Genomic DNA, 16,092 nt, shown 5'->3' on the forward strand with positions numbered 1-16,092 from the left:
GGTGGAAATGGCATGGCAAGCCGTTCCACAGGACTACATCCAGCATCTCTACGATCGTCTCCATGGGAGAATAGCAGCCTGCATTGCTGCGAAAGGTGGATATACACTGTACTAGTGCCGACATTGTGCATGCTCTGTTGCCTGTGTCTATGTGCCTGTGGTTCTGTCAGTGTGATCATGTGATGTATCTGACCCCAGGAATGTGTCAATAAAGTTTCCCCTTCCTGGGACAATGAATTCACGGTGTTCTTATTTCAATTTCCAGGAGTGTATTTTGGTGATATGGATCATGAGAGAGATTTGAAAAGTGAAATGTTGCATCTTCCTCTGAAACGCACGTAGAAGCCTGATGATATTCCAGCTCTATATCTCCTGCCTTTGATCTGGGGAAGGAGAGGGTAGTAATAAGCCTAATAATGAGACAAAAATCAGGCACAAATACGAAATTACTGTAAACAAGTAGAAGAGATTTTACAGGTAAATATGTTAAAACTAATGAAGAAACTACTAGTAGAGAAAATATTGACTGTGAAAACAAACAATAATGTGAACGCAACAAGTCACATTTGTGACAACAATTAGAAAAAATCGAAAAAGAAATCAGGGAATTTAGGTAAAATAATCCAGATTTATAGATTCGTAGGGTGGTCTCTTCATGGTTTAAGAGGTAATGTGATGTTATTTCAGTGATAACAACATCGGGCCAAATCATTTTCAAAAAGCGGTCGAGGTTTCTTTTTCTAGCTGTCAACAACAAGTGGTTATGTAAGGCTGGTGTACTAATTAGTCATCTGAAGATACTGCAAAAGCTGCGACTTTTCGATTTATGACTTATAAAGCGTAATATTTTGACAACTTATTGAAATATCCTCTTTCTAGTCCAGGCAATATTAAAAGAAGAATCATAAGTGTAGCATTTCATAATGATTTATGCTAGCTTTTCATCTCCCATAGACAAAATAGCCTAGATAAATTTTAGAAAACAAACCATATTTTAGAGACTTCGTAAACAAAGTATTATATAGACAAATATTTTAAGTAAAACTATGTGTATTTGTTTACATGAGTTAATAATAATAATATACTGCTGTTGTTCTTGTTGTTATGATTTTCAGTCTGAAGACAAGTTTGATGCAGCACTCCATGCTGTTCTATCCTGTGCAACCCTGTTAATCTTCGAATAACTATTGTGTCCTGTATTCATTTGAACCTCCTTATTGTATTCATCTCTTAGTCTCCCTCTACAGTTGTTATCCCCCGTCCCCATACACACATACACACATTTCCCTACAACACTAAATTGATTATTCTTTGATGACACATAATGTTTTCTATCAACTGATCCGTTCTGTTAGTCAAGTTTCTTTTCATCCTGACACTTTGTGTCACAGATAGTATTCATAACATCGATTTCACTGTTTGGCACTGTGTCCATTGTGAATTTCCCTTGCAATTTTTCGGTGTACTGTACTATCAGCTCAAGGAAACAAACTAACCCCATACATTTCCTTTTCTGTCTATATGAAAAACTACAACGATTTTCTAAAGCTTTGATCTTATTCATTCACTGTTGATATCCAACGCAATTTACCATTTCCTGAAGGGATTTTGCATTTACTCTGAGTCTGAAAGAACATCGTGAAGTGTGGCTCTTTATATAGTGCAGAGACTGGTTGACTGTGTCTTTCGTCTGACATTTAGAAATAAGAATTGACGAATTTGAAATGGCCAATGCTGGAATAAAGATACAGTAATTGTTTTATTTATTTTCGAATAGTAATCAAGGCATACGTCTTGCTTTGTACATTGGAATCACGGCAAAAGAGTAACTGCAGCATAGTTTGACAGCATATGAACATTTAATCCTGATTCTCACTCATCACAAATGAAAACGAATGGAACAGCATACTTCACCGCGGTTAAATGGTGGTTTGTTGACAGTACATGGAACGTAAACACAGTGTCAATTTTCTTAGCCCAGTACAGAATGGTGAAAGTAAGGTTATGAAATACAGTCAGTGATACAAAAAATAAAAATATACACTGCTTGACAAAAAAGTGTAGTACCCAGAGTATGAGGAGGAAACGAAATGAAACTTAATATATTCAGAGGGTATGTGGAAGCGAGGAGGAAACGAAATGAAACTTAATATATTCAGAGAGTACGTAGAGTTATCTCAGCGATTACAATATGGAGTAAAATTTACAAAAACTTCGTAATATGAGCCCACTTATCAGTCTTAAATTGCGCTCCATCTGGGCAGGAAACATGTGCTGATTCAGTTTGAAAGGATGTCATAAAACAATTGTATCCTCTTATGAGGCCAGATGGCCCCCAACGATTGTAACAGGCCTTAGAATTCCTGGATACTGGCACTGTAACTGAGTTGACGTCTGAGCTAGTGCCACATATGTTCTGCTGGGGACAGATCAGGGCGGAGGGAGAGGGCTCTTCTTGGCCACAGGAGTTCCTCAGCATCAGGTGGACAGATCATAGAGACATGTGCTACGTGTGGACGAGCATCGTCATTTTATATGGCATCACAGTACTTTAGCACCCAGGTACAGGGATGGGGCACTATGAGCCAGGACGGTACGAGCAGGTGGTGGTGGTGAGGTGGAAGTCCAGGAGGCTCCAGTGAAAGGCAGCTGCAAATGGCAAATGTAACAGATTGTTTATTGAAGCTTTTGCGCTTCTTGATGCACTAGGTTAGTGGCTGGCTAGCTGCCGAATTCTGCTGGGCTGGCTGCTTGCACATCCCACAATGCTGACACGGATACCCTACCAAGTGCTGGCAGCCTCATTATGGGAGTCTGTTGCATGTTTTCTACACCAGAAACATGTATTCTCGACACTGCTGTATCTGCTGTGCCCCTGGGCAATAACTGGCTGCATGATGGTGTTGGGTGCCCAGCATGATGAGACACCCATCCTGTGATGGCAGTAGGTGGCTGGTGTGTGCACAGGGAGTGACTCCTTGCCCCCTGGGCGGGAGTTAGCTGTACTGCTGGAGTTGACCAGGGATGGCCAGTTGCACTCTGGCATAAAGTCTGGAGAGCAGGGGAGGAACTTAGTGCATAGAATCTGTAATCCTGCCATGGCTTTGAACCACTGACTTCTGCTGGCAGCTCCATGTGGCATCTTCATCTGGCACTGGCCCACTGTCCTTACAGAGCTATGATACTAATAATAATTTCGTTACAAAAATATCCAGTGCTTATAGTCGACAGCGGTGTGATTGTTGTGCATGTGCGCCGCTACTAGTCACTTGTCGTAAAACACCACTGATCCTGTCAATGTGGAAATATGCTTTGCCCTTTGCTGCGGTAGCCTATGCAGTAATGCTGATTTCACTGTTTCAGCAAGCTAGACTGCCCCACAACATTGCATTAGCCGTCTTGAATTATTATAGTGACAACATTCCATGCTAACCAGCTGTCAGCACTGCTGCAATACACCACACAGGCTCACAACAGAAAAAAAAAATATATATATATATATATATATATATATATATATATATATATATATATATATATATGAGAGTGGTCAACTACATAACCCCCACCCCCCTCTGTGAAAAAGACCCGGTCCGTCGCATTGGACTTAAAACCAATTTCATACTATAATACACGTTTGTACAAAATACAGAGAAACTGCTAGCCAAAATAACTGGTGGCTTGCTCACATAGGTTAACACTGCATCCAATCTTACTTACGAAGCTTCTCTATTGCTACTTGCTTGTGAGTCTGTTTATGAAACTTGTTTTGCGCTTCTGCAAATTTGACCTTCATGTGAGAGCCATTGTGCCACTTGGTATTGCAGTACTCAAAACCACCATTACACATTGTTGCCCTTTTCTGAATTCTTCTGCTTGCTGCATTAACCGCTCAGCTGAAATGCTTTCCTCCTGCTCGACAATGAATCGATCCAGGGAATGAATTAGGTTCTAAGAGTTCGATTTAGGAATGTTATATTCGGTGCTGTCAGTAGTTCCAAAGGTACATTGGGCCAATACAACCGTGGTTGTGAGATGCTCACTTGCGTGATTCCCATAATTGTGGCTGGTAGATGAAAGGTTAGCCCCATTATGGTTCAAATGGTTCAAATGGCTCTGAGCACTATGGGACTCAACATCTATGGTCATCAGTCCCCTAGAACTTAGAACTACTTAAACCTAACTAACCTAAGGACAGCACACAACACCCAGCCATCACGAGGCAGAGAAAATCGCTGACCCCGCCGGGAATCGAACCCGGGAACCCGGGCGTGGGAAGCGAGAACGCTACCGCACGACCACGAGATGCGGGCACATTATGTCTCATGTAGTCCCTCTGATTAATAACCCACTTCCCTTAAGTTCAATCCGTCTGGCCTCCATGGGCTTCCCCTGATGCAACAACTTGACACCGTTACCATGTCGCCGTAAGTGGAGTAAATCCAGTGACAGTCTACTTGCTGGAGACACAGTCTGGTTTTCATGATATCCCTCTGACAGTCTAGTCCCTTCCGTCTGGCTAAGAACAACTGTGCCGCACATGTGCTCTGGTTGATTTGTATTACCCTGGTTGGACAAACCATAACCTTCACTTTCGATAATGTTGTAATTCCTTCTCCATCATTATTACGTGCTTGCTAGCATTTTCTGAAACTAATAATATCACATGGATCCTCTCCTAAACAAATTTTCCAAGAACTCCACATTTCATTGGGTGTGTTCATGGTGCAACACTTAAATTTTGCATGCCTTCCTGGTCGGGAATCGAATTAGAATATACAATTGCGCTTGGTCAGTTTTCACTTCTACTGTTGCTATGTTGTGGTAGAAGGGTAAGTTTTATCTACTGTGTTCCAGACAGTAGCTTGCGTCATGCTTTCTGTAACCCTGACAAGTACTGGTCAGGTGACAAAAAATTAACAACACGTAATGTATGGCTTTTTGCAAGAGTGACACGACCCCTCGTGTGTCACATCGATATCTGCTAATGCTTGTAACAGCCTCGTCACTACCACTCCCTTGACCAATGCTTTTACTCGTGCTTGCAACACTCCCAAATTCCGATTCATCACGTCGTCCGATGCCCGAGCGTAATCCATTATTCTGTCTGTTAATTTCAGGAACAACAGTGTGTTGTCAAGCACTTACTTGAGTACCCCTTTGTCCTTAGCACTTAGTTGAAGTCCGTATAATGCTTCTCCCAAAATCCTCACCTCATTCCACATTCGCCATGCGCTAAAAACCACCTTCAGCGGCCGTTGATGGCCGGTAACTATCACATCCTCTTGCCTCGAGAACAGTGCTCTTCCTTCCAGGTACCGGTTTTGCAACACCTCTGCCCAGAATCAGGCGACGAAATGCAATATTGCTACGACTTGCATTCCTTCCATTCTTGCCCTCTGTGTACCCCAACCTGAGGATAGAGACAAATGTCACCTTTCCTCTCTCCTCAGAAGGCTGCTGTCAGCAGCAAGACCATTCACCACAACAAAAATAGCAGAAAAAAATCTTCGCACTGACATCACTTATTCACTGTAATCCTGTACATACAAAAACATGTAAACAAAAGAAATCCTTGACAAACTTCCCTCATCCTCTTGATCTTAACGAATTCGGTACAGCCGGCCGGTGTGGCCGTGCGGTTCTAAGCGCGTCAGTTTGGAACCGCGTGACCGCTACGGTCGCAGGTTCGAATCCTGCCTCGGGCATGGATGTGTGTGATGTCCTTAGGTTAGTTAGGTTTAAGTAGTTCTAAGTTCTAGGGGACTGATGACCTCAGTAGTTAAGTCCCATAGTGCTCAGAGCCATTTGAATTCGGTACATTTTACACAGGTCCAACCACATCTTCTTGTCTCTTCCTCTAATTTCTTGTCCTCTTGTTCTTTCCTGAATCCGCCATTCAAATCCCTGGCGTCGACTTCAAACTACCTCAAAAAGGTCTAATAATACCAGTATGTTCTGTTGGCAACTGAAGCTTCACGTTGGCTGGCGAAATAGTCTCCAGCACCTGACAGTGCCCTTGGCACCTTGTGATGAACGTCTTCGTCTCCCCTTTCGATGTGTAAGGACTAGATAATATCACCCATTGGCCTGCTTTATATTGCAGTAAACTTGCCACACAGCTCACTGATTTCACCTGCTTCTCTACTGCCTTTGTATTCACCTTCTGTATCATTTCCATACTTTCCAAACTCTTTTTGCAATCTTGCGTATCAGCTCGCCATCTTCATCTTCCTTTACCTTTATCAAATGGAAGAGTAATGGCACCTTCAGATTATAAACCACCTCATATGGGAACAACACAATATTCGTGTTTACTTCTGAATCACACACTTTGACGTGCATTAAAATAGTAGCTTAACATTTTCCCAGTTGTTCTGTGTACTGCAGCATTCTACCTATGGATGAAGAGGACTAATTCTTAACTTCTTCACATACAATAACGGACACAGCTCCTTCAACAAGTCTGACATGAAATCCGTACCCTGGTCTGTAATTATAGTACCTGGCATGCCAAACTTCAACATCCAGATGTTAATCATTGCCTGTGCGACAGTCACTGCCTTCTGGTTTGGCATAGCAACCATCTCCATGCACCAAGAAAAGTGATCTATTACTGTTAATACGAATCAGTTTACTGCTGGCATATGATTGAAAGATTCTAATACATAAATCCCAAGCATTATAAATTTTCCGATGCTTCTGAGAGCCTCTCCAAACGTACTCACTTACGATACATGTCAGCTCACTGTGCACACTGAACAAAATTCCTCACACATTGATCCACATCCGATTTACCTCCTCTCCATCAGTATATCTCAGTCAACCTCTCATTTGTTGCGCTTCACCCTACATGACTAGATAAAACGTGTTCATGTGCTTCCTTTAAATTTTCCTCCTTAAGCTTCTCTCGTACTGCTACCTCTGGCCCTAGCCTTGTTTCCTTGCACAGTAGTGCATCACTTGTGCTAAACAGCAGTTGCACACTCTACTGTTCACAGTCACTGTAAGCACTCTGCACACACTGCAGTTCGGCAAGACCACGATTCAGAACTTTCAACACCGCTACCTTCCTGCTTAATGAGACTGGGCTGCGCGGAGTGGCCGCGCGGTTTGAGGCGCCATGTCACAGACTGCACGGCCCCTCCCGCCGGAGGTTCGTGTCCTCCCTCGGGCATGGATAGTGTGTGTTATTCTTAGCATAAGGTAGTTTAAGTAGTGTTTAAGTCTAGGGACAGATGACCTCAGCAGTTTGGTCACTTAGGAATTCAGACACATTTGAACATTTTGAATGTGACTGGATTCCTATGCTTCTTCCCTGGCATGTGTACTACTTCGTAGGCGAATTCACTAAGTCTCAGAACCCATCTAGTCAGCCCGCTAGACGGGTCATTCAGTCCCAATAACCACTTCAAAACACTACTCGAAATATTTTCCTATAAAGATAACATGTAAAATACGTGACACCATAAATGAGGCTCAGCATCTCTTTCTCTGTTGCTGAATAGTTATTCTCTGCTGTATTCAGCTGTCTCGATGTTCTTCATCGTTAATCCCCTGACTTTAAACACATCCCAAAGCATGATCAGCTGCATCACACGAAAGAGTAAAATAATTTTGAAAGTCTGGAAATACTAAGAGGGTTATTTGCAAAGATCTATTCGGTCATGAAAAGGAGACCACAGTGAAAACCAAAAATGTTTCACTTGCAGCAGTTAGCTACACCTTCTATCTACTTCTCTACATAGCGCTTCTCCTAGGCATTTGTCATAGCATGGTACCAACTTTCCAGTACCCTCATCATAGAAGGCAGCCACCTATACTTTTTGCCAGTTCTCTACACTGGTCTGCAGCTCGTTGTCTGTGCCAAAATGTTGGCTTCATAGCCTGTGGCTCATACGAGCAGAGATGAAAATCAGAGAGAGCCAAGCCTGAGTTGTATTGTGCACCCACACACTTCCCCATCACAAACGCTCCAGGAACCTCCTCATTGTCCCTGCAGTGTGCAACTGAAAACCGTCATGGAGAAGGAAATGCAGGACAGTTACATCATGTGGTGTTGCACGAAATCAGGCGAAATCTCTCAGCATGTACCCATGCTTGGTGGGAGGCCCTATTTTCTAGCATTTTTTAGGCATATTTATGTGCTCACTGAGCGCTCAGAACTGAAAAGACAGACGTGACGCAATTGATAATTGTACCATGCCCATCCCATGTGTGTAAACCTTCATCAAATTTTCATTGTAGTTTCCATTTCAGGGCCGATCAGGCCTTACTTTCTGAATAGCCCTCATATAACCAGGCTGGATGTTAAAAATCTCTTTTATTCTTCAAAGGTACTTGACACTATTCTGTCCATATGAATTTTTACACCTTTTCTTTTCTTGCAACTGCTTGAGTGACTGCGCTATGTCAGTCAGCAAACCCTTCCATGAATTTCTGTAGTTATTTGAGGTCCCCAAAAAAGACTGCAGTTCCTTAATGGACTTAGGCATTGAGAATTCTCTTACTGCTTTCACTACCCTGGACTCTGTCCTTGTTCTATCTTTACTAATTACATGGCCTGAATACCCCATCTCTTCTAATGAAAAATGATGCTCCTCTAAGTAAACTAGATACTGGAATGTGTAACCTTCCCCCGTACTTATCGACTTTAATGACAGTAAAAAATTAAACTGCGTGTACCTAATGGAAATTTGGGAAAAGCAATCGTCACCAAAGTTAATCTGTCGGTAAAGAGGGAGGAAAGGGTTACATCTAAATGAAAGGAAAAATGCTAATGAAACAGGTGGAAATTAATTTTGAAAAGGGGTAAAGTTAATAAAGAAAGTAAATGTGCAGCCGTTACATTAACAATTAACTAGCGGTAATTAGATATTGAGATCTGGGGGAAATTACGGTCGCCAGTCCTAAGGACAATTACTATAGTAACTGAAAAAGAAAGGTTATTACACATATAATTAGCACTAGAAGCGCGGCAACTGAAGGTTGACACGTGTAGTGTGAAAACTGAAAGTTTGTCAGAAGTAATAAATTTCGCTACACTCTGACTTAATTTAGCAAAAGAATTAATAAAACTGGAAAATCGAAAGTTAATTTAGTGACTGAAGTTAATAGTGAGCTTTCCTTCTGAGGCACATTGAAATTCAGTAAAATATGGTTAGTCTTGGACTACCTCAACAATCATTTCAAAAGCTACTTGAATCTACGCAATTTAGAAATAAGAGATTTAACTTTGAACTTGAATTAAATGATTCTGAACAATTAACAATAGTAAAATTTAGTACGTACCAAGCTGAGCTGCAGTCACAGGTAACTAAAATACGGTAACAAAACTCGCACTCATAATTTGTGCTTGTGTAATCTAAATATTGTAGCCAGCTATGAATACTTTAACTGAACTTTGAAATTAAAGCAGTGAAATGCTATAATATTACTTTAATGCTGGCGTTTCAATTTCAACAACACTCGGGTTCATTCCGGAAAAGGAAGGGACCCTGCTTGGTAATGCAATTGGGACAATGAACAACAAATGTTCATGCTAAGTTGCTGTAATTATAGTTACGAAAATGGTACACTTTGAAAAGCTGAGGTCTGCCATACAGTTCTAAAACTTTACGAGCTTCCAGTCTTCCTTGTTGGTTGATTGAAGGTTTGAAGACGTCGATCGAGGAGGTGGCGACAGTCAGTCATTGTCGGCCGTCGCTGTTGCAGAAGCTGGATGTTGGCGCACTTTCTTCTCGACACGGTCACCAGACGAAACGGGCTCTTGATGTGCGCCAGCTAATGCTTCCCGTCCGCGACACCATGTCAGAAACTATCATAGCAAGTCGAACGCAATTACATGCTGCCCAACCACGAAAGCGCGGCAACTCGCGGGAGCGTCACACAACACACCTGCTCCACTGCACTACCCCAGCCAGACTCTCCCTGCTCTGCCCGCGCTCCACGCGACAGAGTTAACACTACCAAAGAACTTAAACACTTGGGTTCTCCACACGATCTATCGATGTAATCGTTCGATAGCACAGTTTTCCCTAGGCCAGACCCAGCGTAAAAATACAAATAATATTTACGAAACAAACCAATTATACATCGACATAAATGTATAAATATATATATATATATACAAATAGTAAAACAATTACAATATGTAAAGACACAGAAATGTCATATATTCAGGTAACAAAAATAAGGAAAACAAATTTATAGTACAATAGATGGAAATAGGAGGATATGCATTTCCGGCGTTACAAATGGTTTCAAACCACTCAACACACTGTCTAATAACCACTGAAACGTTTAAGGGGCTCCGGAATGCCCTATACTTGCAATGTTAAAATAACGCTTATAAATTACATCTTTCCTCACAAAGTATTTGAGGTAGGAAGTTGAACTTTTTACAGATTATTTATTGGAATATGGGCTACAACTTAACACAGGGATTTTACAAATTTTTTTTTCAGTTATTAAATATGATTTTTTTTCAATTGTAATGAAAATTCACAACATTTTTTGCAATTTTTTATTTATATATTCAAAAATATACAGTTTTTTGGAAAAAGGCTGTGTTAAATTATGCAGAAGGTACTGTGTAACATTTACTGAAAGTTTGAAACAAATATGTTTGGAAGATCCTTAGAAAACATGTAATTAGTATGAGAAAATAAAAGTTTTGGGAATCGAGCGACAAAGATTGGATTAACTTTTTAGTGCATTCCAGGTCCATAGGATGGATTATCTTCATCCTCTGCAAACTCCTCCTCCAGCTTCCTCTTGTTCCTCCTCCTGTTTACTCTTGCTTGTATTTCTAGACTCTTTACAGCCCTGTCTGCAGCCCGAAGGCGTTCCTTGTCTAAAGCAAGCATCGCTCGTACCATGTTAGAACCTATCTTCATTCCCATATTTCTAAATACCTTGCACCTTACAATGTTGCCATCATTGAAAGTCGCAACAGCATCATACACACCAAAGTGAAGTGTTTCTATTCCAACAAATACAGTCTTGGGGATTCTCGACCATATAACACTATTTACACTTTCATTGGGGTTTTGAGTTTTTCCGTGAATACACTTTTTCAACAGTTCATGTGCTGCTAAGTCTCTGAAAATAGGTTTTATCACCTCCATTATTGCATGAGGCAGACTATGCTTATGAGTGTACACTTCACCAGTTAGCAATCCTTTGTTATATTTACACCAACTGTCTTCTTCTTTGGGACACAAGCTATGTTTGGGATTTTCATCGGTTGACGAAGTATGAAAAAAAAGAGCCCAAACAGCCTTCTTCATTTCGTCGACACTTTGTGTATTTTGCCTAATAGCCATTCCATAATAGTTCTGTATTTTGTCAATTACACTGTCAGTTAACCTTTCCTTCCCATCCAATCCTTTACCACCACTGAGTTTTTGTTTTCTGTACGAAGCTTTCAGTCGCCGAAGTCTTGTTCCCATTCGCTTCTGTACATGTCCAATACACTCAAATTTCTGCACTACAACATCATCACCATAGGGCTTCAGTCCTTGAACATGTTTGAAACTTTTAGAATCACCGTCACCAAGGTAATTAACATATCACACTTTATCACACGCCTCAGAACGCTGGAATATACTGGCAACACCAGCCACTTCCATTCCTCCACTACTGCCACTATAGTTAGCTTTGCAATTATTTTCATGTGTACCTTTATATTTTTGTGGACATCTACAATACTTTGATATTACTGCTACATCTAAAACTTTCCCTGTATACGTACTGATGGCAGATACTACACCATGAAGAGATGTGTGTACCCGTTTATGCCAGGTACCATTGAACGCTGCAGTCAAATCTCTGTTACCATTATTTTCCATTACTGCCTCTTCCACAGCGTTCTTCATAGATTCTATACAGACATCTTCTACTTTAGACCCTATTAATTTATTATAGGTCGTAAACTTGGTTGGGGGATTTGGAAGATTCATGATGCCACAGAAAATTGCACCTGCAGTAGCACCCTTACCAACTAAACGCAAGGAATAAACAAATCTAATGTTGTGTTCATAGATTTTGCTACCATTTTCTTCAGTTGCAATTACTGCAACACTGTTCCAAAAGGTGGTCATGTATGAACACTTATCACATTTCAGTTGTATTTCACTAGCAAGTCCTACGCGCTTTATTATGGAGAGTTCCAGACCAACTTCACTACAATGAATACATCTTACACAGTTTGAAAAAATTCCTTTGAGAACCGACATATCAAATATTTCATTCACATCCGATTCGCCCATAAAACATTCATAGTTTTCACTCATTGAACCAAGCTTCTTCTGTGAAGTATTTTCTTTCCCACTTTGACTGCTATGGGCAGGTGTACTTGAGAGGTTAGGTTCACTCACTTGGTTATCGTCTTTATTGTTTACAGTAATAACACATACCTTTGGCTTTCCAACATTTCTCCTTTTCTTAAAAGCCTTCAGAGGATTTCTAATAACTTTACTTTTACTCATTATTAGACTTCAACAAAAGAGAGACTCAAGAAACAGAATTAATTACGAATATTTTCGAGATAACGACAGAGTAAATAAACATGAAACAATCGACAATCACACCAGCGATATATATTGAACCATCACAGGTTAGCCACAACACATACTTTATCTCACATCACTAAAATGTACCTGATGAACACGGACGTTAATAATAACACCATTTGACAGCAGTTTAACAGCTCTACAGTGGGTCACGCCCATGTAGAACACATTTCAAAAAGAATTTAAAAATAGTTGTAGTCTTCGGAATTGAATAAATTATATATCTATTAAAAGGTAATAGTCTGCAGATTCAGAAAACGAAAAAAAGTAAAAATTGAACTTTTCATGATTTTGAGCCTTTCCGGAGGCCCTTAAGGCGTATTTTTCAATCCAAATGGCATTATCTGGAACTCACCCCATTCCTACACTAAACTATAGGCTCCTCCCATACAGGGAGCGGTGGCTATGAGCCAGGATAGTATGAGTGGGTTTGGAGGCAAAGTGGGAGCCCAGGAGGCTCTGTTGAAAGGCAGCTGCAAATGTGACAAAAAGTTTACTGAAGCATCTGCACAGCTTGATACACTGGGTAAGTGGCCAGCTGATCGCTGAATTCTGCTGGGCTGGCACAGGCTGACATGAATACTCCACTGAGCACTGGCAGCCTCATTATGTAAGACAGCTGTACAGTTTCTGCACCAGCGACGTATATACTCGACCCTACTGTATCTGCTATGACTCTGGGTGACACCCAGCTCCAACAAGGCGGTGGATGCCCACCACAATGGCGATAAATAGTTAGTGTACATTGGAAGTGACTGGCTGTCCATGGGCAGGAGTCAGCTGTACTTCTGGAATTGACCTGGGATGGTCAGCCATACTGTGGTACTAAGTCCGTTGGGGACTTAGTGGCTAGAAGCTGTTGCCTGGCCATGGCCTTGAACCATTGACTCCTACTGGCAGATCCATGTGACATCCTCGTCTGGCACAGCCCCTCTGTCCTGGTAGAACTGAAAGACCAGTACTTATATTAAGCAGTGGCGTGCTTGTTGTGTGTGTGCGCTACTACCAGTCAATATCCTCAAACACCACATCCACTGTCATTGTGGAAATCTGCCTTGGCCCTTGCTGCACTAGCCTGTGCAGTACCAGTGTGGTCACTGTTACAGCAAGCTAACCTGCCTCACAGCACTGTGTGAGCCTTGTTGAATTATTACAGTGATAACATCTTGCACTCACCTGCTGTCAACGCCGCTACAATATACCGCTCAGACTCACATTAATACGTCCCATGAATGGTTGGCTCACTACAATACTGTCACACAACAAGTAACATATGAGGCCGCAGGATGTATGTGGTGTACTGTTGCGCCACCAGACTTTCTTCAATCACTAGCAGCTGTGAACTGAAGTCATATACAATGTGTTCCCTCATCATGACGCTAGAAATAACATTTCTGAGCCTCTCCAAAACATTGGAAGGATGCGACCTCTCCACAGGTCGCCGCTACACTCATCGACAGTTGTCATGTAGAAAGTATACAGTAGCGGTTCAGCACTGAACATAATGTGACGCAATTCATCAGTCATCCATCCTTCCCATTCACTGCCCAACTACCACTCCAAATGCAGCGATTTGTGTTTTGGTATTAATAGCAGCTTACACATGGGACAATAATTATCTTGCCTGACAGCTGCTAGTTTCTGACCAACGGTGCAGTATGACACACAATGTTACATGGAGCCCGTTACTTGTTCTTGAATAGCAGACACAAATGTGAATGTATTATGATGTCCTTGTTGTACAATACACGGATACTCCCATGTAGTGGTCAGACTTCGTTGACCGGAACCTCGACAACGAATATATGGCCCTCACATTCCTCTGTTGTCCACCATTGGGTCTTTGTCACACCTGAATGCCCCAAAAATCTGGATATTGCACGAGTCGATAAGCTGGCCAAATGGAGACCATCAATGAAGTCCATTCCAAAACTCTGTCAGCGCTGACAAATCTGTCTCAGGTGAATGCACATCATTTCCATGTCCTCCACTCAATGTGTGATACTGTTCACACCCTTTATATACTCTGCCTGGTCTGTTAACAACACTAAACACACTCTGTTGGCCGTTCTGCCTGTCACAGAGAACTGCAGTTCTGACGATTGGTTATGGTTGATGTGCCAGTGCCACTGCAGTAGTTATGGAGTGGAGTGATTTTAACTGAGCTTTTCTTTCATGAGTTAAAAGTTTTGATCTGATGATGGCAGTAGTCGAAACGAAATTATAAATAAAGACATCTGACTATTTTTTCTGGATGCTTCACTTTTTTGTCGAGTAGTGTAGTACTGTATTAGAATTAAGCAACTAGCAATGATAAAGTTTATTAATAGCCAAAGGAAAATCCATAATGGGTGTTTTTCATAAAGCCTGTATGGCAAATTGCTGAGAAGTAAAACAATAGAAAAAGGTTCATCCAAACAACTGACAACTTCAGATATTTAATTGCCAGCGGAAATATGTGAATACAAACACGTCAAACAAAGTTTATGACACAATGCATAGAGCGCTTTTATCTTTACTGGTGACATTCCATCCACCCCTGGAATGGATTAGTCATTAAAAAGTGGAGAGCAATGGTATATTGTACAGCGCTACAAAGAATACAAATGTTAATATAGGTGTAAATGTAGCTGGTAGTCCTGTGCCTTCAGTTTGCAGTTATTTACTTGCTGACAGACAGTAATTGTGACAGTAAGCCATGTAATGTGCCTGATGATTTCGGTATGATGATGGGGAAGCCATCCTTTTTTTCTTGGGTTGGATATTAGGCCGCTTGGATACTGTGAACACAATGTATCACTGCTGCTTTCCATACTGGACCGCTGCATGGTGGATACCCCCGAAAATAATTTAGCATGTCCACGTATTATCCTTGTAAAGAGTGCATACTGTTTCATTGCACTGTATTTCAATCACTTCATTGAAACTCCACATTTACAATCTGATGAGAATTTGAGGGCCTAATTTTGTTGTAAATAAATGTTGACGATGCTAATGGAATTCAAAAGGACATGGAGACAACTGGCAATCGACGTGATATAGTTTTTATTAACACTGACGCTGAGCTTTTTTCTGGAACAGAGAAAAAACAGTGATTGCACAAGTGTAAAAATCCAAAGCTACTCTTTTCTCTAGCCGACTCGGCAAGTTGCAATTAAAATCGTTCCACTCCATAACTACTGCAGTGGCACTGGTAAAGCAACCGTAATAGATCTTTAGAACGGAAAAGACAATCTTGGTTGCACAAGATTATTCTAAAGATCGATTACGGTTGCTGTACAAGTGCCACTGCAGTATTTATGTAGTGGAGTGATTTTAATTGAGCTTTCCTTTTACAAGTTGAAAGTTTTGATCTGATGATGCCAGTAATCGATACAAAATTACAGATAAAGACACATAACAAGCGATTTAGAAGGTTTTACTTACAAAAGAATAATAGAAGCACATACAGCATAGCAACTTCTATTTTGAGAAACTTGACTGTGTGAGTAGCAGCAGAGAAGATCGAGATGAGGCT

The 16,092-nt window shown here is 41.1% G+C and overlaps 1 protein-coding gene across 2 annotated transcripts in view; it reads left to right on the forward strand.

Moving 5' to 3' along the window:
- The window catches only part of LOC126162181 (inositol polyphosphate multikinase), a 362,534-nt gene that overhangs the window by 300,062 nt on the left and 46,380 nt on the right, over positions 1–16,092 (forward strand). The gene's annotated exons all lie outside the window — the stretch shown is intronic.

Source organism: Schistocerca cancellata, chromosome 2, assembly GCF_023864275.1.
Source record: "Schistocerca cancellata isolate TAMUIC-IGC-003103 chromosome 2, iqSchCanc2.1, whole genome shotgun sequence".
NCBI classification, from domain to species: domain Eukaryota; kingdom Metazoa; phylum Arthropoda; class Insecta; order Orthoptera; family Acrididae; genus Schistocerca; species Schistocerca cancellata.